Source organism: Lemur catta, chromosome 8, assembly GCF_020740605.2.
Source record: "Lemur catta isolate mLemCat1 chromosome 8, mLemCat1.pri, whole genome shotgun sequence".
NCBI lineage: Eukaryota > Metazoa > Chordata > Mammalia > Primates > Lemuridae > Lemur > Lemur catta.
In genome coordinates this window covers 34,781,533-34,806,937 of record NC_059135.1, presented here as the reverse complement: position 1 = coordinate 34,806,937, position 25,405 = coordinate 34,781,533, and the positions used below count along the sequence as shown (strand labels likewise).

At 38.2% G+C, this 25,405-nt stretch overlaps 1 protein-coding gene across 2 annotated transcripts in view; it reads right to left on the bottom strand.

The window, feature by feature from the left end:
• The window catches only part of HECW2 (HECT, C2 and WW domain containing E3 ubiquitin protein ligase 2), a 224,164-nt gene that overhangs the window by 145,786 nt on the left and 52,973 nt on the right, over positions 1-25,405 (bottom strand). The window contains exon 1 of one of the 2 annotated variants that reach the window (XM_045558978.1): positions 4,137-4,518. The exons of the other annotated variant lie outside the window; for it this stretch is intronic. The gene's annotated coding sequence lies outside the window, so the exon portion shown is untranslated. Of the gene's footprint in view, positions 1-4,136; positions 4,519-25,405 lie in introns of those variants that run through there. 2 annotated transcript variants of the gene reach the window in all.

Below are 25,405 nucleotides of genomic sequence, written 5' to 3'. Positions count from 1 at the left end.
AAAAAAGAAATTTATGAAAATTAATTCAACAAGTATTTATTGAGCATCTGCTATCCTCCAGGCAATATTCTTACAGACAGGGATTTGGGCAGGAATAAAAGAGGCAACATCCCTGTCCTCATGGAGATTTTGGTCTGGTGGGGAAAGTGATTGATAAGCAGATACACAAACATATGATGTAATGTCAGGTAGTGACAACATGACTTAAAGATGGACAGCCAGGGCGTGGGATGGAGAAAGATTGGTAGGAGAATACAATTTTACATAGGTTGGTCAGGGAAACATTTGAATGGGAACCTGAATGAACCAGGGAGTTAACCATATGGAGATTTGGGGAAAAGGCACAAAACAAAAACCTGAAAGAGGAACCAGCCTACCATGTTCTAGGGAACATCAAAGTGAAGCAGATAGAGCAGCGTGAATGAGACAGAGAGTGGGAGATGATGAGATCAGAGAGAGGGGCAGGGGCCAGCTTGCAGACCATAGTAATATTATAAAAAATACTCTCTAGAGCTTACTATGTGCCAAGCACTGTTCTTAGTGTTTTACCTTTATTAACTCATTTAAACTTCTAACAACCCTTTGAGGTAGAAACAAACTACTACCTATCAGATTTTTAACAATGAGGAAAGTAAGGCACAGAAAGGTTAAGAAATTTGTCTAAGACCACAAAGCTAGTACAGTAGTCCTCCCTTATCCACAGTTTCACTTTCTGCAGTTTCAGTTATCCATGGTCAGCCTCAGTCCAAACATTAAATGAAAAATTCCGAAACTAAATAATTCAAAAGTTTTAAATTGTGCACTGCTCTGAGTAGTGATGAAATCTCAGCCGACCTGCTCCATCCTGCCTGGATGTGAATCATCTCTTTGTCCACCATCTTCACACTGTCCATGTTGCACAACCACTAAAGTCACTTAGTAGATCTACTACCAGGGTATCTCAACATGTGGGCATTTTATTATCTTATATCATCACAAGAAGGGTGAGTACAGTACAATAAGAAATTTTGAGACACAGAGAGAAAGAGAACACATTCACAAAAATGTTATTATAATGTAGTTATAATTGTTCTGTTTTATTAGTTATTGTTAATCTCTTACTGTGCCTAATTTATAAAGTAAAGTTTATCACAGGGATGTATGTATAGGAAAAAACAGTGTATATGGGACTCGGTAGTATCCGTGGTTTCAGGCATCCACTGGGAGGTCCTGGAACATATCCCCATAGATAAGGGGAGACTGCTACATGTGCAGAGTGAACCCAGGGTGTTGCTCCAGAGTCCATGCTCCAAAGCACTATACCACACTATTTATCCAGATCACACTGTGAGGATGATGGAAAGTCACTGGAGGATTTAAAATAGGGAAGTGACATGATCTTCACTAAAAAAAAAAATTCTGGCTGCTGTGTACAGAGCAGACTTAGAAGGGCAAGAGAGGCTGGCTCACAATGCTTCATGTCCAGGCCAGGCAACAAGCATTGCAGCCTTAACCTGGACATGACCCTCCTCCCATCTCCATCCTTCCTGTGTAGAAAGCGCTACGGCAGATATAAATACCCACCTTTAGCGCAAAAGGCTGTGAACCAATCTCAGACACTTCGGTTCAGTGACCCTGGGGGTGACTCATCCAGCTCTAAGCCCTCAAACCACCATCCTGTAATTTCACTCTCTGAGCCCACCATGCTCTTCCCTCTCTCTTTATTCAAAAAACTCCTGGAAGTCCAGCTTTCTCAGAGTCAACCTTAATCAGTCAAAATATAAAGCCTGATTCTCTATCACTTAGTAAACTCAGTAAAACACTTAATGTAACATATTAATTCTATCATTGGTGTTTAGTCCACATGGACCCATTGTTTACCAACAGAAGTATGTTTTCTGTTTTTAGGTATATATCACTCATTACAGATGCAATGAGAATACTACACTGTTTGATACTGATGTCACCAGGCTGTGGCTGCTAGGTGACAGCAGACCTGAGTTTAAATTCCATTTCTCCCATTTACTGGATTTATGACCTTGGGCAAGTCTTAAAACTGCATAGACTCCATTTCCTTAATCTATAAAATGATAATAATAGCACCTAGCTCAGAAAGCTGTGAGAAGCACAAGAGTATAGTATGTGAACCTAACATATACTAGGAGCTAAACGTGTGAGTTTTAAAAATCTACTTCTTCCTTCTTTCAAAGGGAGCTGTTTTTATTTTAATACTCAAAAGCACAGTTCTTTGACCTCATTTCCTTAGCTTTTACTTTTACATTTTATTTTATTCTAATTTCTCATAAATATACATAACTTAAAACAAAAGTATATTTATTTATGGTTTTTAAACACTGCTTTCTTAATCAATAGTTGCCAAAAGACCAGGCAGCAAAGGCGAAGTCCTTATTGTACAGTAATCATAAACTATGTCACTGAGAGCATAGCACGGTGTCTTACACATAGTATTGCAGAATTGCCCAGTTCTTGGACGGAAGGTCACTCAAAGCTTAAAATTCTGCCAGTTAGCTTTAAACCTTGCTTGATGAAGAACCAGGTGGAAGTACCCTCATCTCTCTACACAGTGAAACCAGGACCTTGACTCCAGTGTTCAACTTGAGAATCTCTATCTCAACACTATGTGTATAAAAAGTTATTCTTTAGGATCACTGATATGACAATGGAAAGATAATGGGGTTTGATTACATGTTCTCTTTTCTTTCCTCTATTTCCATGCATACACTAAATTCTCACTCAAAGATAATCCCTTTTAATACTAAGTGAAGTTCAAAAGCAAACAGGAAGTTACTTTTACGTTGCAACTAAAGCTGAATATTCAGAGAAATATACAATCGTTATAAAACAATGTTCAGCTAAAAAAAGCATCCTTTGGTTAGGAGTAAATCATTGCTTTGACCTTAATGAGCTCATACAATATGGATCAAGAACTGTTAGAGCTAACTTTATTTAAAGGTTACTCTTACTGAACTGAACCAAATACTTGTTGGAGCTAACCTGAATTCAGCCTGAAAATATTAGTTGCAAGCAGGTGGGAGCAATATTTCTGCAACATTCATTGCTACTGATCCTAAAGAATAATTTTGCAGAAGTAGGTGCTCCCTGTGGGTCCCTCCCAAAAACTGCTTTATCAGAACATGGATGACCTTTCCAGAGATTAGACTGCTCACCTGAATCTTTACTAAATCATCAATTTACTTGTCACTAAACTGAGCTCAGTGAAGATGCTACTGGCATTCTAGCGGATAATTCTTTGTGAGGGTCTATCTGGCGCATGGCACGAACATTACTATTCCTGTCTCTCGGGCACTACAGGCCAGTTGCACATTATATGGCAATAAAAAATAACATTGCCAACCCCTTGAGAACCACTGATTGGCATTTTATAGCCAAAAAGTAAAAATTTGCATTGGACAAAACTAATTTGCATCGGATTAAGATAGAATTGAAATTTTGCCCTGGATTCATTCCAGTTTTTAAACAATTAAAGCAGATTTTTCTGCTTGCAAATTTTAGAAGATCTATAGAAAACTGGGTCAGATTGCCACAGTTACCACAAGGAAATATCTAAAAATGATGGTTGTATTCTCAAGTTAAAGTTTTGTTGTAAGATTATTAAATCAACAGTCTCTGGAATAGGAATGTCTATGAATATTTGTCCACATAAACTTTACCTTAAAAATAAATCTGTTTTAACATCTCGTTTTCTGAGAAAAGAGCTCAAAAATTCATCAAAAAACATTATTATTCCAGAGACAGATAACCTGTCATGAAATCTATTTAGATTCAATATAATGTCATTTGCAAAAGCATGCTTGTAGGTAGAACCTGTACTTAACATCACAGTAAAGTCATCCATTTAAAGTCAGTGGGACCCTGGAAATTCCCAGTGAAGGGACTGCATATTTATTTGTAAAAGTTTTACATACTTTGATCCCAGCACTGATCTATACCGAGTTGTCTAAATGTGATAAACATTCTGGAAAGTTTGTTCATAATTGTCCCTAACCACGCTGAAAGGAGAACACATTTAAGAACTTTTCAAAGTGAATGGCAGAGAAGACTAGAAATCCCAAACACTCGGACAAGGAAATCAGGTGAGAACAGAATTCATTCCACAGAACTTCCCGATATCTTACCTTATATAATCCCAACGAGTTTCTCTCTGCCTTTGCCAGCGTGGAATCCATCATTTCAAATCAGATTCAGGAAGTAGCAAGAAGAAATAGGGTTCATTCTCCTTAAAATCATACACCCGGCCTACCCACTTAGCAATTTCATTCATAGGGGCGGCCAGAACTGAAGCCAAGGCGGGGCTGGAGTTCTAAGGTGGCTTTGAAAGCTCCGCAGGTCCACTTCACTGATGGTCCTGCTTCTCTTCCTCTTCCCCAAAAGTTCTAGAAAGGAAATTCTGGGTGGGATTCAAGCAGGCCTCCACCGGGAGACTCCTGTCCAGCTAAGAATGACAATGAGAGCTGCTCTCGCCTTTCACCAGAACTTACCACTGTGCAGGCATCCTGAGTGAAAAAACATACTGTATTATGTCCCTTCAGCTGAGGCCGTTGTGGCCACACCCCTGTAAAGGGTACAGGATGCAATCGCCCCATCCTCCCCTCAGCTTCCTTCCTTTACTTTTCCATGGGAGAATTCCAAAGAATGAGTTATGTGTATACACACACACACACTCACAGAGTGGGCTGATGTCAAACAAGCTGACTGCTATCACAGAGAGGGGAGCTTGCTGTTTGGTCTACTCAGAATAGAGTGGCCACCACCGGGGAACTCCAACGTAACCATTAATTAGACATGGCATTCATCTAGGTTACTGAAAGAGGCTTATAGGATCTTAACCAAGCCACAGTGGAATTTGTGGGCTTGTGATTTCCAACTATAAAAAAGGACTAAAACCTTTTCAGAGTTTTATATAGTTTTAATGAAAATCCAAAAATGTGCTTATCAATCCAGAAGTTATTTTTAGACCTAACTTTTAAGGCAAAAATAGATATGATCATCAACCTAGCTAGTGTTTTTGTCTTACGGTGGAAAGAGCTGAGGTGGGGAATCCCCAGTTCAGATCCATTGTCCTTTAATGGAGAAAGGGGCTTCCTGGAGCTGTTAGCCCACCTGTGTCAGCCACTGCAATTATTAAGTCCTGAATGGATGCAATTAAAGGCTGCAAGACCATCTCTTTCTAGCAAACCTCCAGGAAAGCAAGATGAAATGTCCTCATTTGTCAGGTGTATTTTCTGTGAAGCGAGGAAGACCAGACTTAAGCTCCACACTACATAGTTTGCCCTGAAGCTTCGAGGGGCCACAGAGCTTTGGGCTGGTTCTGGAATTGGACGAGTGAGTACAGCAAGTCTGGCACTGTAGATGTAGTCCCTGACACACAGTGGATGATTTACTAATAGTCTCTGATGAGTGCCACTGTGCTCTAAGGAAGAGGTCAGTAGTGTCATTAGGCCCATATTACAGACGAGAAAACAGAGGCTCACAGAGAGGAAGTGATAAAAGCCAGGATTTGAGGTCAGAGCTGAATGGTACCCAAACCGAAGCTCTTTTGCAATACTCTGCCTCCCTCAAATAACACTCCTGACAACGCCAGCAACCGCACTCATTCACAGGTAGCCAATGGGCCCACAGTGGCCTCACCATTAGGAGATTAAGAAAAATAAATCTAGAAAGGACAAATTCATTTCCTCTTATGCATATCAAAGGTGGCTACAGCCTGTGAACAACAAACAGACTTCTCAACAATGTAGGCATCTCTCTTTTTATCCCCATTCAAGGATAGTGCATAACCTTGAACTCTCGACTACTTTCTAGGCATGGACCAATATACTCTCCTCCAGGTAGAAGAAAGGCTCCCCCACTCTGTTCCTGGTGCAGCTCTTACTGCCACTCACTCCTCAGTATCTGGACCCTGCCTGATGCTCCTACCACCCTGGTCCTCCAAGCCATGATTCTTTGCCTTCCAAATACTGTAACATTGGCCAGACGCTTAGCTGCACTCTAGATTCTGGACTGCCCAAAGGTTATCAATATCCCCATGTGACAAACAGGCTATGTTCCTATATAGAGGAAACCTCTTTTCCCCCAGCACAAGCTACTGCCATAATGGAATTAGGTTTCCCAGCTAACCAAGAAAGAAACTTAAAGTGCAGGCCAAGGGAAGTTAGATGAATGCTGGAGCCTCAATTTCAGGCCACCACACACACATCCTCTTTCACAGGGATGGTATTTTTTTAAGCACAGGTAGTTCAGCCGGCACCTCTTCAATCATAGTAATGTAGAAGGTACGGCCAGAGGATCACAGTGTAAGACCTCAAAGTTCACATACACTATTCCTTTCTCTAATCCACACCTCTTTGTGGGGAAAAGTCCCAGCAAAATCAACAGCAACAAATAAAATGGGGAAGCACATGAATAACAACTTCATATCCATATGACACCTTCGTGTTTTCACTTACTATGATACCATATGGCCCTAGCCACTGGGAGACAGTGGGGGAAAACAAAAACAGACATAACCCCTGCCCTTGCAGGGTTTATATTTTAGAGAGGGAGAAAGAAACATTAAATAACAAACATATAATGAGTTCTTTAATTACACTTATGATACATGATGCAAAGGAAAAAGAGAAGATCCTAAGGGTTCGGATGAGCTGCTGACATGACCTGGTCCGAAATAAGAGAACCCTCACTCAAGGAATTGGTGTATGAACCAAGCTATGAAGGAAGACTAGGACTTGGGTAGCGAGGAGAGAGGAGAGGAATGAGAGATGATTCCAGATAGAAGGGCTGTGCAGAAGTTCTATGGTGGGAAGCAACACAGTGCTGTCAAGAATTGAAGGAAGAACAGTGTGTGACCAGAGCACACAGGGTTAAGGGAGAGATGAGGCTGGTGAAGGAGAACAGCACCTAGAAATTCTAGGCATCGGTGCACAGGGAGAGAAAGGGAAGCTTAAGAATAAGAGAATGGAAACTGTCCCTTCTCCCATCTCCATCAGATCTTCTGAAAGTCCAGTTGATTATCACAGTTCTCAACATTCAGAGCTATTGATCTAGCAAGAATGCCCACGGGTAGAACTGTGATTTGCAGATGCTAAATGGATTAATCATAGAAAATTAAAGACATCACTTCACTAAAGTAGCTCCCAAAGCTTGCAGAATATTTATGGAGAGTGAAGCGAGGAAGAGCGAAAACACTGTCCTTAGATTACAATACAAATTGACAATGGAAAAATTCAGCAGTGTCTCCTCCATCTATCTTTATGGTGGCACCAAAAACACAAACCAGAATCAAGGTTAGCACGTCAGGAAGGAACATGCCTTTTCCTGAAAAGCTCGTTATGAATTTCCTTTGTGTTTATGCATTTGCATGCCTCTGAGGCTGACATCACTCGTATACATTATTGAAGCCTCGCAGCATGTGTCTGCCTATCTGCTGCAATTTTTATTGGATGCTTTTTCTTCTGACCTTGTGTCCATAAAGCAGCCAGATGAATGCTCATCTGAGCTTCACTCTTTTGTTTTCAGATTCCCAATATCTTCCAACTGGGAATACACAGCAGTTTGTGTACAAATCAGAAAGCTTTTTGAAAATACATACACAAGTGAGATAGCTGCTAAATCTAAACCCAACTTGATACATACATACCAAATATGTTTTTTAAAAATTTAGCTTAGAAAGTGGTAGGCAAGCAAATTCACTAAAAATAATAATGGCTATTATCTATTAAGACCTTATTACATGACAGGCACTGTAAGTGTGTACACACACTCATTTAATCCTCAGAGCAACCTTCTGAGACATACAATCCCCAAGTCACAAATTTTAAAAAGTGGGGGACAGAGAGATTGTATAACTTACTCACACAAGATCACATAGCTAGAAGCTAGCTAGAATTTAAATCTATGGTCTGCATGACGTCAGAGCTCACCCCCACTTCTGCCACTGTTCTACAGCTTCCCCCAACAGTAACTAACTACCATTCACCAAGTGCCAAGAACTGTGCTCGGTATTTCAGAATCGTTCACTGATAGAATTCTCACAGTAATTCTGAGAGTTGTCATTATCCCCAAAATGAGGAAACTGAGCTTGGAGAATTCTATAATAGCAACCTGATCAAGGGCACACAATGGCAAGGCTAAAAGGTACAGACGGAGATTTTCCTGCACAATTTCATGATAGCACCATTTGTGTGGTTCTCTGAGTTTAGTAAAAGTAATGGGCATGTTACTTTCTTAAGGTTTTGCAGTTTTATCTGAGAAATTACCAATATGCTTTGGAAAAGAAGAAAGTCCCCAAAGGACTGATTTTCTCATCTTAGGTGGACATAGAAATTCCTTTATCAATGTCCATTCAAGCCAAAATATCAGCACTGTGATCCATTATTTTCATAAACAACAACAAAAATGACCCTCGCTTTTCTATGTCTAACAGATCAACACCCCCAAACTGATGTAATGTGCCAAAAACTCTGAAAGGTATGCACAAATAAGAATAAATGAGGTTCTTTCCTTTCGGTTATTTCCACAGCAGAATTAAAGACCCAGTTATAATGGTGTCTGCTTTACCTGATTGGCATACATCTTGGGGCTCTCAGATATATTTTTCCTTATGGGCGAATTTCACATTAACATCTAAGCCATATTTTTCCTTAACGATGATCTTTGTATTAACCCCATATTAATGTAAAGACAGGTGTTTTTAAGTGAAATATTAAGGGGGTTATATACAACCCTACTTCCCTCATTCAATTTATAACTTGTTTAACTGCTCGGTTAATGGGTTCTGCAGCTAGGCTATTTTTTATTCCAAGTAAAATTATATGATTGTAAACCAGGGAGGATTGATTTGAGAATAGATTTTAGGCATGTAAAAATCTTCAATTAAGATGAAACCAGTAGAGAAGGATGTGAAATTATTTTATTTGTGTATGTATGCTCTTTGTTTCTGTCTGTAAAATGGAAACACTACCTTTTTCCAATAATGCTTTCTATATGGCCGAGAGAGCAACAGTGAACCCAATAATATATCCTGGAGATGCTTGGCTGAAAGCAAATATTTAGAGACTCCAGTATATTCACATTAGTGACCAGTTTCAAAATTGGCATTTATAATTTACCACCATACTATATGACACAGAACCAATCATATTACACAGATCCCCAAACCCTGAAAGAGTAGTTCTCAAATTTTATTGTGTATTAGAATCACCTGAGACGTATGCTTAAAATTCAGACTTCACAGAGCAAGCCACAGAAATTCTGATTCAGTAGGTGTAGAATGAGTCTTAGGTGGCTGCATTTTTAAACAATTACCCCAGCTAATTCTGATATAGGTGGTCCTTGAATCAGGCTTTAAGAGACAATTGTCTAGGGTCTCAAAATCTAATAGATCATATACTAATGTACATGTGTTTGTGAATATCACATTTGATTTTACATATTCATTTTATTAGAAAACTCAAAAAGAGACATGCATCTTTGTACCTGTACAGTGTCTTTAACCCTAACAATTCTCATGATGATTTTATGCTCAATTCACTTTCAAAAGAAGAAAAAGGAGCATGGTAAAAGGACAAGCAAGTACAAGAAAAATGAAGACGGGAAGGGGCACTAACATGAGAAAAAAGTCTTAGTCTCTACTTAAGTCAAGAACAGAGCGCCTCAAATATGGGCCATGGGTCAGCACTGGTCCAGGAACTGGCTATTAATAATCTAAGTCCAGAAACTGAGCATAAGCCTTAGAAACTTTTATAGAAATTTGTCAGAGTAATTTTATGTCTATTCAATCTACTAATAATATTTTGGGCTTATATTTTGTAGATCTTATATTTTATTCCATTTCATTTTTTCTAATAGTTCATTTTTATTCTATCTTACAAAAGACCCATATATCCATGATGGGTTTAAATGACCACAGGCAACCTGAGAAGCAGTGGTGGACTCTAGGTAGAAGAATCCAGCCTTTGTGGTCAGTGCAGTCAGCCTCCTAACCCAGGATTTGGATACAAAAATGGCATTCTATGATAGCATCTCAAAAGGTTAAGGGGCCAGAAGGAATTTACTGAATGAACATCTGAATGCACATCCTCAGCTTCTCATAATTACTCATTCTGAATCTGTCAGCAATGAACCAATTTTTTTTGTGCGTGAATCTACCAACTTTTTAAGCTGATGCCACCTTTTAGGAATAATGCTTTCATAACATTTCTCAAAAGTTTACTTTCAACAGTATAAAGCAATTCTTTTTCACTTATTATAAATGCATTTCTTTCAACTTTCAAAGAGACTCTCAAGTTTTAATATTTGAGTATTCAGTGATGAACATTATCACTGTATCTACACCCTATCTGTGTAGTTTTGCAGACATGGCACTATTTTTTCAGGCTGTTCTCAAAAAGCAGGTCTTTTACCTGCTTTGCTCATCTTAGTGTTGCATCTCTGTCAGCTATCTAATGATTTGTTTTTTATTTTTGGCAAGGACAACAGTGATAAGAAGCACAAAGCATCAATAAATTATTCCAGTCATAAATACACGGGACAAATCTCATTTTGCAGTTTTCCTGCCTCCTTTGAATAATAATTCTCTCCCTATTGAAGACTTGCATTCTAGACAGTATTAATGTCAAATGATAGACATATTCTTTACATTTCCTGCTTGCCAGTCAGTATACCCCTTGGTGGTCCCCTGCAGTTTCTACTTTTGCTGTATAAGTGTTGCCAAGAATAACTTTTCCCTTTCCAAGTTAAACATGGTGTTTATAAAAGGGTAGGATGGAGAACCTGGAAGTATTCATCTGTACATACAATGGGTAAAGTCACAATAATAGCAACCACTTTCCTAGTTGCCAAGATCTCTGGCCAGGAAGAATGAAAAATGAGAATTTTCCTGCCATACATAATTGTGTCTCCTTTTAAAAAGAGTATAAAGTCAACTTTGAAGTATCCAAATTTGTTCTGTGATGCTTAAAAGTTATAAGTTAAGGTACATACAAAATTCGTTCATTATATTTTCTTAACATCTTTTTAAAAATCCAATTTAAGACATTTCTCATTTAATCAGTTAGTTATATTACTAAGAACTCTTTGACAGCTTGTAGGCAGGCCAGGATAGCCCTGGTTCTGCCGTCGAAATGGAGACCAATTAGCTATGTGATGTTGACCAAATGATTAAACTTCCTATGCTTTAGTTTCCTCATCTGTAAAATGGAGACAAGAACAAGGCATAGTCAGTACAATTTGGAGAGGACTGCAAAGCTACATACAGTAAGCAGCACAGTGCCTGGTACAGAGGATATGCGCATTGTCAGTAAACTCTCAGTTATTGGTGGTGATATTATTCTTGATAGGGAAGACTCTAAATCACTGAAATAAAACCTGGAGAAGTTTTCTAAATTTTCTCACCGTGACAAGTACTTACACTAAGTAGTTAAGTGATAATCTGCCAGGAAGGCAGCTGGCTAGATGAACTGACCTCTGGAGTCACCCACATCCAGGTTATCCAACATGATGAAACTATGCGAAAATTCAGTACTTTTATTATAATTCAAGTAACATCTTTGGAGAAAAAGAATTGCCTGTCTTCAATTAGCTAAAGGAATTATAATTATGATGCTAATTTCCTTTAGTGTACTACATACATTTGTTTCAGCAATCATTTTGGGAAAGGTTAAGTGGAGAAAATAAAACTAAAATCATGGGACATCTTTGTAAAAGTAGATGGCGTTCATCCAAAATGCCTTTCCTGGAACAAACTGTAACAACTTGCTTCACTCCTGCCCTTCCCTACCAAGCTATATTTAAGGGTCTGGAAGCATTTCCATTATAAACTGCTATCATCAGGATTTGTCATTTTACTTTCTAACCTGTTTCAGAGTTTATATATAAACATCTCAATCAAACTTAAAAAAAAAAAAAAGCTATTGTTCTGTAAATTTAAAAACTTCCTCCCGTAAAGGATAAGAGTACAAGGGGGGAAAAAACAGAAGCACCAAAAATGTAATGATTACACATGGAAAAACAAAATTATCTACCATGGTTTAATAAGCAAAATAAGGTGCATGTTCCAGAAATATGTGCCACCAAAGATTATATAAATTTAGTGGTGATTATGTCATAATTCAAAATAATCATGACAAGAAGCTAAATAAATGTCCAAAAATCAATTAAAAGGAAAATTATGGTACAGGTTTATTATAGGGTATTAAGTCACTATCACATGATATTCCCAAATAATTGTTAATAACATGGAAAATGTTCATGAAACAATAAATGGAAAAACATACTGTAAAATCGTATGCACAATATGAACCTGAGTTTAAATATATTATTATATAAACACAAATAAAGTTACAAAGGAGGTATGCCAAAATGTTCATAGTAATTACTGTTTGTCAAGAAAACTTAAGGTCCTTATATTTTTCCAAGTGGTGTACAATGAGCTTGCATTACTTTAATAAGCAGAAAAGAAAGGCTTCAACCTGGCCAAGTGTCCAGAGAAATATAGAAACAGTAACACACGTTCAAAAAAAAAAAGTTTGGCCTCTCTCTTACCTTATCACATCCTCTGTGTTTCCCTTGCAAATCTATTTTTAATCATCAACTATTTTGACATTTGAAAAACTGTGGATTTATGAAGTACTCATTCAAAAGTTTTCATTTATCAAGCAGTTTTACAAAAAAAAAAGTGGCACTGTAGCTAACCACATAGTATTATCAACACTCACGTCTCAAGATTCTAAACTACACAAGTATCACCCATCAGAAGGGCACCTCTCCAGGACAAAACACAGATTCAGGATACTTCTCTAAACTTTGCCTCAAACATCATATGTATGAAGCACTTTATAACTTACTGGTCTCCAAATTTACATATTTAGGAGCAACTATTTAAATAAAAATTTTAAGAGATATTACAAATGGAAGACACACAAACCCACATCTAAATAATATCATTATACTGAGAAGTAAAAAAGAAGAATCTAACAACAAAACAAATTAAAATAGTTTTTCATTCCTTAGGGTAAACAAAACAGAAAGAGTTGCAAATTCTATAAACAACTATTGTTTGAGGATCCTAAAATTTAATAACCGGGCCAGGGAAGTTATAATAACATTAATCCCTAAATTAAATGGAAACCAGGTTGGTTGAAGCTATCCATTAGTTAGTGCCAAGGAGAAGTAGCTTGAACTTTTAGTGATAAAACAATGAGTAAATTCTTAGAATCCTGAAGAGAGAAAGAGGAACTAAGGAGCCACAGCTGATGAGGAGCCATGCTGTTTTCACAAAAATTTTGGGAAATAAATGTGGAAGGAATAAAAGAATTAGAAAATTCACAATTTTTCAATGCATAAGAAAATAACATATTTGAAAATATCAAATGAAAAATTGAATAGAAACATTATAATGAGGACATGAGGCTGCACAACCTGAACCTACTTATCAATTGGGACAGCCAGTCATGAAGTATGTCATGTGTCTTTCGATGCAACGCAATGTGAAGTACACAGCCATCAAGGAGGCATCGTTGGGGGAAAAGATGAACTTGATCCCATGCAAGACCTTTTTGTTACCTCCAATTTGTAAGAAATATGGAGGATAGTAGAATAAGTTAAAAGATACTACCAGGGACATGAAAAAAAAAAACCAAAACCAACCAAACAAAAAAACAACCAGATCCAGAATGTGGGACATTCTCTGGGATAGCTGTTAAGAGTTGTCAATGCCACTGAGAAAAATAAAAGGGAAAGATCATAGAGAAAGAAGCCAGATAAAAAAATATATACTCCATATAATTTGGAGGGGTTTTACAGTTCAAAAATAGGCAAAATTAATCTATAGTTTCAGAAGTTAACTCTTAGGGGGACTGTGATTGGAAGGGAGGGTAAGGAGGACTTTTGGGTACTGAGAATGTTCTACATCTTGATCTGGGTGGTGTTTACATGGGTGTGTACATATGTAAAAATTCATCACACTGCACACTTAAGATTTAGGCACCTTAAGGACTTTCCTAAATATGTGCAATTTTTCAATAAAAACAATAAAAAAGGCATAATTAATCTATGGTGTTAGAAGTCAGTACAATGGCTGCCTTTAAGAATGGATATGATTGGGAGAGGCAAGAGATATAAATTTATCATTACTTTACTTCTCTGTGTATATGTTATTCTCCAGTAAAAAAAGGGGGGGGGAGGAGGAGGTCTTGCTCTGTATTAAAAATGATATAATAAATAAATATAACTGGATTTTGCTTAAAGAAAACCAACTGATTTTTGAAAAATGGTGAAATTTTAATACTAGATATTCTTGTGCTTGGACTAAGTATAATAAAGGCATTGCATTTATATAAGGAAATGTGCCTACTAGAGGTTTATAGTGGTGAAACAGTTGCCATGTGTGGACACTGAAGTCTCTGCTCAATTCACTTAGTGGACAGATAACAAATGGACAGAGATTTACTTAAATATGCTGAACCAGTTAAGTCTCCCAGCCTTTGCTGATGGGCTCTGGGTGTGTGATGGATCACCCCTTCAACACTCTAGCAGTTCACACTCTGCCTTGGCTTTTACTTCCTGCTTGCACTCAGCCTCAAGGCCAGGCTGAGAAGAAAAATCAGGACTTTTTCAGGTCTTTCCTGGCCATGCACACAGCCCTGCATATGCATCTGGCTTTCCCACTTCCCAGGAATATATTTGAGCTTTTCAAAGCCTCCCCTCAACATCTCTTTCTCTATGCTGTCCTTTTCTGTTTTTTGGAATCACAACCTCAGGCAGTTGTAACGTTAAACAATTGCCACCAATTGTTTTTGATAAATGTTCTGAGAATAGGGCTGATTGCACTGAATAAGCTGTGAGCCAGGTTAAAAAGAGATTCTGTGAATGGGGCTTTTCCAGAGAGCTGCCAGACTTGCCAAGTAGTGACAATTCTCTAGGGATGAGGCTTTTGGGGGAGCTCCAAACACATTCTGCCCCTATTAGTGGCCAGTAAGGTGTTGTTTTTCATAGCTATCATGGTCACTAAGCTATTGGTTTTCAAAACTATTGTGAAGTTGGGGAGAGGGGGATGAAATAAGGCAAGTTAAAACATCACAAAGCCAAATCCTGTTGTACTTGTAAACTAAAAATAAAATCCTAAGTCCTCCAACTGACCAAGCAGAACCTCCCCTTGGCCAAGGGGACCCCAGAGAAACCAGTTCCGGGATATGACAGGACGGAAGGTCAGACATGCCTCAGTATGCCCCCTCCATTTAGAGTTTAGACACAAATGAGCAGCGTTAATGGTAAAATAGAAAACATAAGATTGACAAGACAGACTCTTTGTGGCAATAAGATACCAAAGGGCCATGCAAGGCACGGGTTGAGCCTTGCCTTGCAATTCATAAAATCTAGTTAAACACGTCCTATTTTTTGCTGCCACAGCCTTATCTTAACTTATTAAGTATTCCTTCCTACTAATGCCAAATTTTTAGACAAAGCTTAGCACTCTCAACCATTTGCCAACTAAAGATTCCCTATACCCATCCAAGACCAGTGAGCCCCCACTTTGAGATGTCCCGCTATCTCAAAGACCTTCCATGTATTTATGATTTATGATTTTACCTGCCATTCATGTCTCCCTGAAACATACAAAACCAAACTGCCTCAGGTGCACTTTCTCAGGACCTCTTGAAATTGTGTCTCCCTGGGCCACAATCACTCATATTAGGCTCAGAATAAACCTCTCTAAATTATTTTACAGAGTTTGATTTTCTTCATTAATAGCTCATTGAGATTCAACCTGTTTCTTTAATAAATGCTCTACTTGTACTTGAAAGCTTTTAGTTGATTTCTAGAGTTCTGAAAAAGTTGATTTTTGCAACTTCATCCAGTATTCTCATTGCTTTTTAGAGGAGCACATTTTTGCAGGTCCTTACTCTACCATTCCAGATGACTTCTCAGAGTCAGTCCTTGAAGAAGATTAGAGCAAGAGTTTTCCTACTGAGCTTCTCAGTTCTACCAGCTGCCATTTACAATAAGCACAGTTGCTTAAAGCATGATATTCAGAAAGTCAGAAGTCCTTTCTAGACACTGTTCTGTGACCACACACTTCACTCATAACCCCACATGGTCATCATGTCACTGATTCTAAGGATCAGTTCAGCCCAAAGTCATCCCTCCTACTGGAAAAACAATTAAGTACAACATGCCCTACTAACCATGTGGGCTGTAACAGCAGTTTCTATGAAGGTTGTATCTTCATTTCATAACACTTTGGTGCCTTAGTTGTTAATAAGTTGTAAATCAGTATAGAAAAATAAAGTCAAATCAGTGTCCATATAAAATATTCACTAAAAATGAACCAACAATGAAATTTTCAAGCAGGCCACTGATTTTGTCATAGTGTCAGGGATTTTAAAGAAGCAGGTTCCAGTCTATTAATAGCCAGAAAATGTTCCTTATATCATAATAAATAAAATCAGAGGAGAAGTTCTGGGAAGTCAGGAAGCTGACACTTACCTCCTACCAGGAGGGCAAGAGTTTCCCAGAAACCAGAGCCAGCTGAGGCTGGACGAGTCATTAGTAAGGCAATATCCCTATTATAAGGCTCTCTGTGGACCATGATTTGGAAGTTTAGTGTGATATAAAGATGTGGCTTTTCTAAATTGCCAGGAGTATAGCATTTAATGCAGGGCATGGCTGACATTAATTCATTTAACTAGTTCAAACTGAAATAAAATTGAATATAATATTAAACAAGACAAAACTAATGTCCCTTAGAAGTTAAGATCAGAGAGAGGTAAATGGATAAGCCACAACATTCCCTTTTATGGCTAGGAGCAAATTTGCTTTATAACCTTAAATAAGTCCTTCTTAACCTCAAGTACTTGGATCCTTAAAGGTGGACTTTTGAGGACCTTGAGATCCCTAAAATAATAAGGCAAATTTTGTGTGTATGTATGTATTTTATTATATATATATGCTTTTTCTTTTAGAGACAAGGTCTCTTGCTCTGTCACTCAGGCTGGAGTGCAGTGGCGCAACCATAGCTCACTGTAACCCTAGAACTCCTGGGCTCAAGTGAGCCTCCCACCTCGGCCTCCTGAATAGCTAGGACTACAGGTGTGCACCACCGTACCTGGCTAATATTTAAATTTTTTGTAGAGACGGGGTCTCACTATGTTGCCCAGGCTGGTCTTGAACTTCTGGCCTCAAATAATTCTGCCACCTCAGCCTTCCAAAGGGTGGGGATAACAGGCATGAGCCACTGCTACTGGCCTATATATATTTTTTGAGACAGGGTCTGCTATAGCTCCCAGGTTGGCCTTGAACTCCTAGACTCATGCAATCCTTCTGCCTCAGCCTCCTGAGTAGCTGGGGTTACAGGTGTGAGCCACCACGCCCATCTTATTTTATTTTTCTGAGGAGAAGACCCCATAGTCTTCATCACATTCTCAAAGGTTTAATTATATGTGCCATAAGACTAACTGTATCACAAATCAAATCCAATAGCATAGTAAAAGGATTATACACCAGGCTAAGTGAGATTTATCCCAGGAATGCTAGGGTGGTTTAATAAACAAAATATTAATCAGAGTAATATACCACATTAATAGATTCAAGGAGGAAAAAAAACCACATGATCATCTCAATTGATACAGAAAAAGTATTTGAAACAATCTAAAACCCTTACAATAGAAACACTTCACGAACTAGATACAGAAGGGAACTTCTTCAACCTGAAAAAGGAGAAAAGCCTAGAGAACACCAATATTAAAGGCGGAAGAAGAGACAGCAAAGAACAAAGCAGAAATAAACGCAGACTGGCAACCAGGGCATAATGGTCTTAGGCAAACCGAAAGGATATACCTTTTCAAGATGGAAAAAGTGACATCAACAGCATCAAATCCTGCCAAGATTAAAGAGGAGAAAGCCTCACAGCATTTTGCAATGACGAGATGCCAGTGGCCTCAGTGGGGCAGTGAGAGTGAAAGGTTGGAGTTGGAAGCTAGGCTGAGGTAGGTTGAGGAGTAAAATGGACGGTGAACATTTCAACCAAGGAAACTACATCATTCAACAGTGACCTTTTATATTGTCTATACACATGATTCATTTCAAATCTCTAAAGCGAACATGGAAACCGTATTCTCATTTATTTCATGGCAAAAGGTTAAACAGTTTAGAATACTGGTTAAATATATTCCCTGTGTTCAAATCCTGTTTCTATCACTTGTGTGATTTGGCGCAAATAATTTAACACCTCTGTGTGCCATATTACTCATGTGTAAGATGGCAATGGAAATTGTACAGCTTCAACAGGTTATTGAGGATTAGATAAAGTAATGCATGCAAAGCATGTAGCTTAGGGTCTGCTCACTCATTCAGATATTACTATATTTCATAATTCTTCTATCTGTGCAAAACCAAAAAGAAATTAAATCTGGATCTACCCAATGAAGTTCTGATTGTTTAACGTAACAATCTCATTCAGGACTGCTCATTAAACTTACTCATTCACTTGACAATAAACATTCATCGAACCCTTTCCATGGGCCAAATATGTCCTGGAACCAGGGGACGAAAAAAAATGATTAAGGTTTGGTCTCAGCTCTCATAGGACAGGGGAGGCAATAGCTACAAAAAAAAAAAAAAAACCACAAGGCAGCAAATAAAATAATAGAAGTGTGAAGAGAGAATTGTGGGGGAAGCAAATAGGAGAACACAAGTTCATGAGTATTTAAGTATTTACACAATGAAATGATGAAAACAACATTTGTAATACTCCTCCCGAGTATTTTGCACAGTCTTTCATTACAATGTCCTGAACTAAGGTTAAAAAAACAAAAACACTAAGCTCCAATTGATTCATTTCTTTTGCATGCTTTATAAAACATTAATCACTTCTCCTAAATACTTATATTTAATCTATTTTATTCTTCTCTGTAATTCTCAATCTTCATGAAACTAACAATATATCTCCTGATTCACCTGTCTGACAGTTTCTTTTCTTAATCCCATATGCAATAAATCACAATGTAATCTAATAAAAATAATAAAGTCTTCTCTGTCTTACAAACACCAGCTCATTTATTCAATCAGAATATGAAAGCTCTAGTTACTTAATGAAAATTGTTCAATAAACTACTGAAAATGGGAATATTAAAGCAAATCTTTTATGATCTTACTAGAGAGAAATTAATTTTTCATCCTGCAAAACTTCTTCCTAAGATCCTCTCCATTAATATCCATATAATCTGATACAATTATAAAAAAGAGCACTCTGCTCACCTAGGTAGGACTCTAGAGACCTGGGATGCAGGTCTTAGAGAATCACTTTTGTGATCTGCAGCTAGTCCTTTAACTTCTCTGGAACTTGAGTAGATGAGGACTGAAAATACCTGTTCAGGCCAGTTAAGGTTGTTGAAAAGAACATCCAAGGAAATTTTTACCAAAGCTGCTTTTCAAACTGTCAAGTACAACACAAATGGCAAATAATTTATTGGAATATAATATAACTTACCTAGGTTAAAATAACTGCTGTAGTAAACAAGTTTTGTTTTCTTAATGACTTATTTCAAATTAATCCAAAAGAAACTAACCTGATTGGAAGCCTATATATAAATATCTATTAGGTATGTTTCATTTCATGTAAAAATGCCTTATTTAACGTGGAAAATGTTAGAACAGTGCAGAGCTGTGTATCCTGAACTTCATCCTACTAATATACACAAATGTGCCACTTTCACCCCCAACCTCGAAACTTCTTAGAAAGGAGAAACTTAGGCTGTAACTTTATGAAGAAATGGATTGAGGAGAGGTAGAATAACCAATTTATTCAACAATTATTTACTGAGTACCTACTTTGTGCCGGGGACAATTCTAAGCCTTTGAGATACGTAAGTAAACCAAACAAACAAAAAACCTCTTGCCCTCATGGAGCTTACATTCTAGCAGGAAACAGAAGGGGGAGCAAGACAAAAAACAAGGAACATATTAAGGTTAATTATATAGCATATTGGAAGGTGATAAGTGTTTGGGAAAAGAGGGAGAGCAGGGTAAGGACCTCAAGAATAGGGAAGCAGAGGAAGGGGACATTTGAGCAAAGAATTGCACGAAGTCTGGGAGTTGGTCTTACATCTCAGACAAAGAAAAAGACCAGTGCAAAGGCCCCAACACAAGAGCTTGCCAGACATGCTTGAGGAGCAGCAAGGAGACAGAAGGAACAGAGACATTAACAGCACCGTAAAGAAACAGACCACCTGTCTAAAATAGCTTTTCACTGTAGCTATGTGCATAGTTTTGATTTGCCTCAGTTGATAAACTGGGGAGTCCAGCACTGCAAATTAGGAAAAGGTAGGAAAAATCTCCTCGGCCTTCTGTGCTCTGGGTCTCTTCAAGCAAAATGAAGGCCTCGAGGCCAAGACCATCTCTTTCCTCAACAGTGTTTTCTGGATGTGACTAATGAATGGATCCCTTATATGAAGGGGAAAAAAATGTTTGACATGATCCCTACTGTAGGTAAGTTATTTTTGTTATGGTATCATTAAATACACACAAATGCATAGCTAAATGCTATCATGCTAAGCAAATTTTTGAAACAAAAAATTTATGCATTAACTACAGACAAAACTAGAAAACAAAATTCTGATTAACAACATTTACTTACTAGAGGTTATTTTGAGTTCATCATGAGAATAATACATGATGCTGGGTGATGACTCAATTTTCTCATTTTTCTCTATTAAAGCTATTATCAAATCTTTGTTTTCAGCCCTCTCGACAGAAACAGATTATTTACATATTAAATCTATCTCTTTTATCTTTTCTCATAAGCTCAGACAATTAAAGCAGTTATTAGTTGGTTATTGCAATATAATAAGCACAAATGCTATAAACTGATGTTCTCAATCAGAATATGTTTAAATAATCTGGGAGGGGTGCTATGATCTGAATGTTTGTGCCTCCTAAAATCCATACGTTGAAATCAAATCCCCAATGAGATGTATTAAGAGGTGGGGCCTTTAGGAAAGGGTGATGCCCTCACAAATGGGACTAGTGTCCTTATAAAAGAGGACTGAGGGAGCTTGTTCATCCCTTTCGCCCTTCCACTCTTCCACCATGTAAGTACACAGAGAAGGCACCACTTATAGGGAACAGACCCTCACCAGACACCAAATCTGCTAGTGCCTTGGTCTTGCACTTCCCAGCCTCCAGAACTATGAGCAATAAATTTCTGTTATTTATAAATTATCCAGTCTAAGGTGTTTTGATACAGCAGTCTAAATAGACTAAGATAGGCAGATTATCTCTGAAAGAAAAACACAAAGCTTAAAACTTCTTGTAAAAAACATGCCCCTGAAAATATGCATATATACATCCAGGGATCAGAATCTTGTGGCCCTATTTCAGCATGAAGTCAACAGTAGAGACGAGACCACTGAGGTCTGTGCAGAGTGTGATATAGGTAAGAAAATAACATGCCAAAATAGAGCATCTGTCTTCCATGCTGTGACTTTGGCAATATTATTCAGCAACTTCCTTATTTCACTGAAGAGTAGCAGCAGTAGACAAGTTTTATCAAATTCAAAGCCCTCATTCACCTCGACTAAATTAAATAAGTCTTATAAGCACTGACCTGTTAATAAACATTCCTTAATATAATTTTGTAGGTATAATTGTAAAAAGTCATTTTTTAGAGATTGGTTTTTGCTTTTTAATGGCTTTCTTTAGGTATATAGATTTAACACTTTATATAATGCTTACTATCTGCCATGCATTGTTTAAAGTGTTTTATACCTACAAATTCATTGAATCCAAACAATCCTATGAGTTAGATGCCATTATTATTACCATGTTACAGATGGGGAAACTGAGGCATAGAGAGGTTATATAACATGCCCATGGGTACACAACTAGTTAATAGCAGAGCCAGGGTTCAATCCAGATATCTGTTTTCAGAGTATATGTATTTAACTGCTACACTATCCTACTCTGTATTTACTTGTGAAACTTCAACATACATGTATTAATATTTCCTTTTTCCTTAATCCTATAAATGCTTTTCAATATATAAGAATGGAAATCTATGAAAATGAAATAAGGAGTAAATTTTTCTAGGTACCAAAAGCAAAATATTGTGGCTGTTTTACAGAAGGGAAAAATGTTAGAATTACTGGATGTGTCTACTTCTCAGACACAAGAGTCACTGGCCCCCAAAGCTGTTTTTTTGTTTTTTTGTTTTATTACATAGGTTAACTTTTGCTGCCAGGGAAGACTAGAGCTGAGAGCATGGCTACTGCCATTATGAGGAACACCCTGTGAAAAACTGAGCAGAAACATAAACCTCTCTACAGGATAACTTTTATAAGCAATAGGAAATCTATAGCTCCTAGAGTCTGAAGCATAAACATACTGGTAAATAATAAACTGTGAATGAAATGCAATGTGTTGTAGATTTGTCACTTTATGGACCATTCAGGCCAAATTTTTCACCCACAGCTGGTTTCTCTCTCCATGTGGCACAGCCACCTCACACCACTTACTGAAGAATATTTCATGCATGAAATTAACTGTCATATTGCAGAACTGTCTGTGGCAGGCAAATGGATATGCTACCAAGAAGTCCTACAGAGAGATATTTCCTTAATGCAGCATTTCCTAAAGTGCACTTTGAGAAATGCTGGCGCTTTTAGAAGTTACCAGGAAAAAAGGGCTCCTGGTCAAATAAGAATGTAGGCCAGGCGTGGTGGCTCACACCTATAACCCTAACACTCTGGGAGGCCAAGGCGAGAGGATCACTTGAGGTCAGGTATTTGAGACCAGCTTAAGCACAAGCAAGACTGTGTCTCTACAAAAATTAGAAAAATTAGCCAGGCATGGTGGCACATGCCTGTAGTCCCAACTACTCAGAAGGCTGAGGCAAGAGGATCGCTTGAGCCCAGGAGTTTAGGGTTGCAGTGAGTGCTGATGATGCCACTGCACTCTAGCCAGGGCAACAGAGCAGACTCTGTTTCAAAAAAAAATGTAGGATGTAGTGGACACTATACTCCCCTCTTAGAAGTTCACAATGTGCATTAGCAAATATAAAAGCTCCAGGAGCCTTGTGGTTTCTATGGCATCCTAAACTGATTTGACTGGAGAACCCTTTATAACAGAACATCTACAAACAGCCTGGGGAATGCAGATGGAAACATTGTGACTTGAATTTCCCACTTTTCCGGATCCGCCTCCTGGCTCTGCAAGTGGCTTTATCTTGCCAGGCACCCAGAGTTGGTCAGAATAATAAAGGCAGACTAAGTTGACTAAGACAGAGGTAACTCTGAAAGGACCTAATTCTTGGCACCTTTTGACATTCTAGGAAAACTACAGAGACAGCCAATTTATCATCATAAGTTTGCTTGGTAACAAGAAATCAGAAGTAGGGGAGTGAATTCAGATGTTTAAAGATTTATGGCTGATAGTGTCTGAGTCAGGTACATTTGGGACCACACAGACCCCTCCTTGGATCAGCATATCCTCTCCCTGAACTGTGATTGGATGGACACTACCAAGGGCTACACTGCAGGCTAAGTTTCCATAGCCACCCAAGACCCCTTCTGATTTTTGATGACCTAATCTTTAGATACTTCAAAACCTTAGGTCTGCTACAGTCAGGATTTGGAATAATAGCCTTTATTCAGTACTTCCTCCATGGCAGATACTGCATGAAGTACTGATACTGATATGCTCAGATAGTATATTCATCATCTCTTACAATTTTCCCAACAAATCCATGAGGTAGACCCTGTTACAATACCCATTTTATTCATGAAGTACCTGAGGCTCAGAGAAGTCATGTAGCTTGCCCAAAGTCACAGAAAATTTTGAGGCTGACTTAAAATCTGAACCCAGGCCATTCATTCTGTGCAGTCCCCACTCTCCACCAGCTGTTTTACTGATTCAAAGACCTGAGAACATTTCGAGTTCTCTAAGGCTATTTGGAATGATCAATATGTCAACTTTACAGTCTAATTCTCAGAGGGAATTGGCTTTACATTCTTGCCAGCACCGCTGGTACTCCCCAAAATTATCACATATCATGACTTCACAGCAGCCACTGATCACCTCGGAAACTGAGCAGCAAAAGTGGCTGCATGGAATACTAAACACACCAGGGGGCCCAGGGTAGCTTATCAGTCTTTCCTATGCCTTTCCTTTTTCATCTGTAAAACAGAAATTGCACTTGCACTCAGCTCATAATGTGGTAGAGAAAGTACCATGAATGCACTTTTAGTCTCCATGGGGAAATAATGCCATCTACAACCTTGTTATTTTTTATTAACGTAACACTTTCACACTTAATGCCTATCGAAGCCAATGCATTCATGGATCTAGAAACAAATATATTCTCTACAAAATCTGTCACCCTAAGAAACAAGATACTTGGAGATTAGTAGATTACGACCTCACAACAGGCAAGAAATGTTGTTTTTATTTGTGATAAGAATGGGCTAAGTACTTAGACAAAAGAGGATTTTCTGATTTGAACTTTGCTTATTGTCTAGGAAATTCTACATTATGATAGCTCAATATCTTTATTAATCTTACACTGTCTTACACTCATTGGCATTGGTTATCTTCTTCCATTTGTCCCACCCCAAACCCCTATACGCTCTGCTCTCTGCCCTGGGAAACTGACTTGGATGGACTATAGCACTAAGATCCTTTGCCCTCAAGTTTGCAATTGGTTTCATCAACTGAGAGCACTAGCAAGAGAGAGAAAGGAGGAAGATATTTAAACTCCCAGTCCTAAATATATAGCCCCTCCACAGGTTATACAGCTCCTACCAAGCAGCCCCCTCCACACTGCTCTCTGTTACCCAGATTCTAGTAACTGCTCCTTCCTCTAGTGTCTTCAGACCCAGGAGTGGTGATGGTAGCTGCCCCACTGTTACTGGCCACACTACAATGTATCATGCCCTGCAATTTCCCTATGCTCTTTCCATATCCTTGTAAATAGTTCCTGTATTAAAGGCTCTTGAAATTACCTAAATTGAGACAGCCATCGGCATCCTGCAGGGACCCTAACTAATGAGTGCATTCAATCAAGAACCTCCTTGTAACATTTTTTGTACTAAATTGATATTGTTCTCATTATGTTATTTAACTCTCAAGAATGTATATTTTAGATTATAGGATCTCACATTTGGGACCCAAAGGTTTGCCAAGTGTAACCTGGAGTTTTTCCACTTTTCAAAGTTTAGTTCTTCTACATTTTTTTCCTCTCATGCTGTGCTTAATTCTTTGGGACCAGATTAAGGAGATATGATTTCTAGTCCCAGATATTAATTAGTTTCTTTGTGCTGCCATCATAAAGTACCACGAACTGAGTGGCTTAAAACAACAAAAACTTACTCTCTTGCAGTTTTGGAGGCTAGAATTC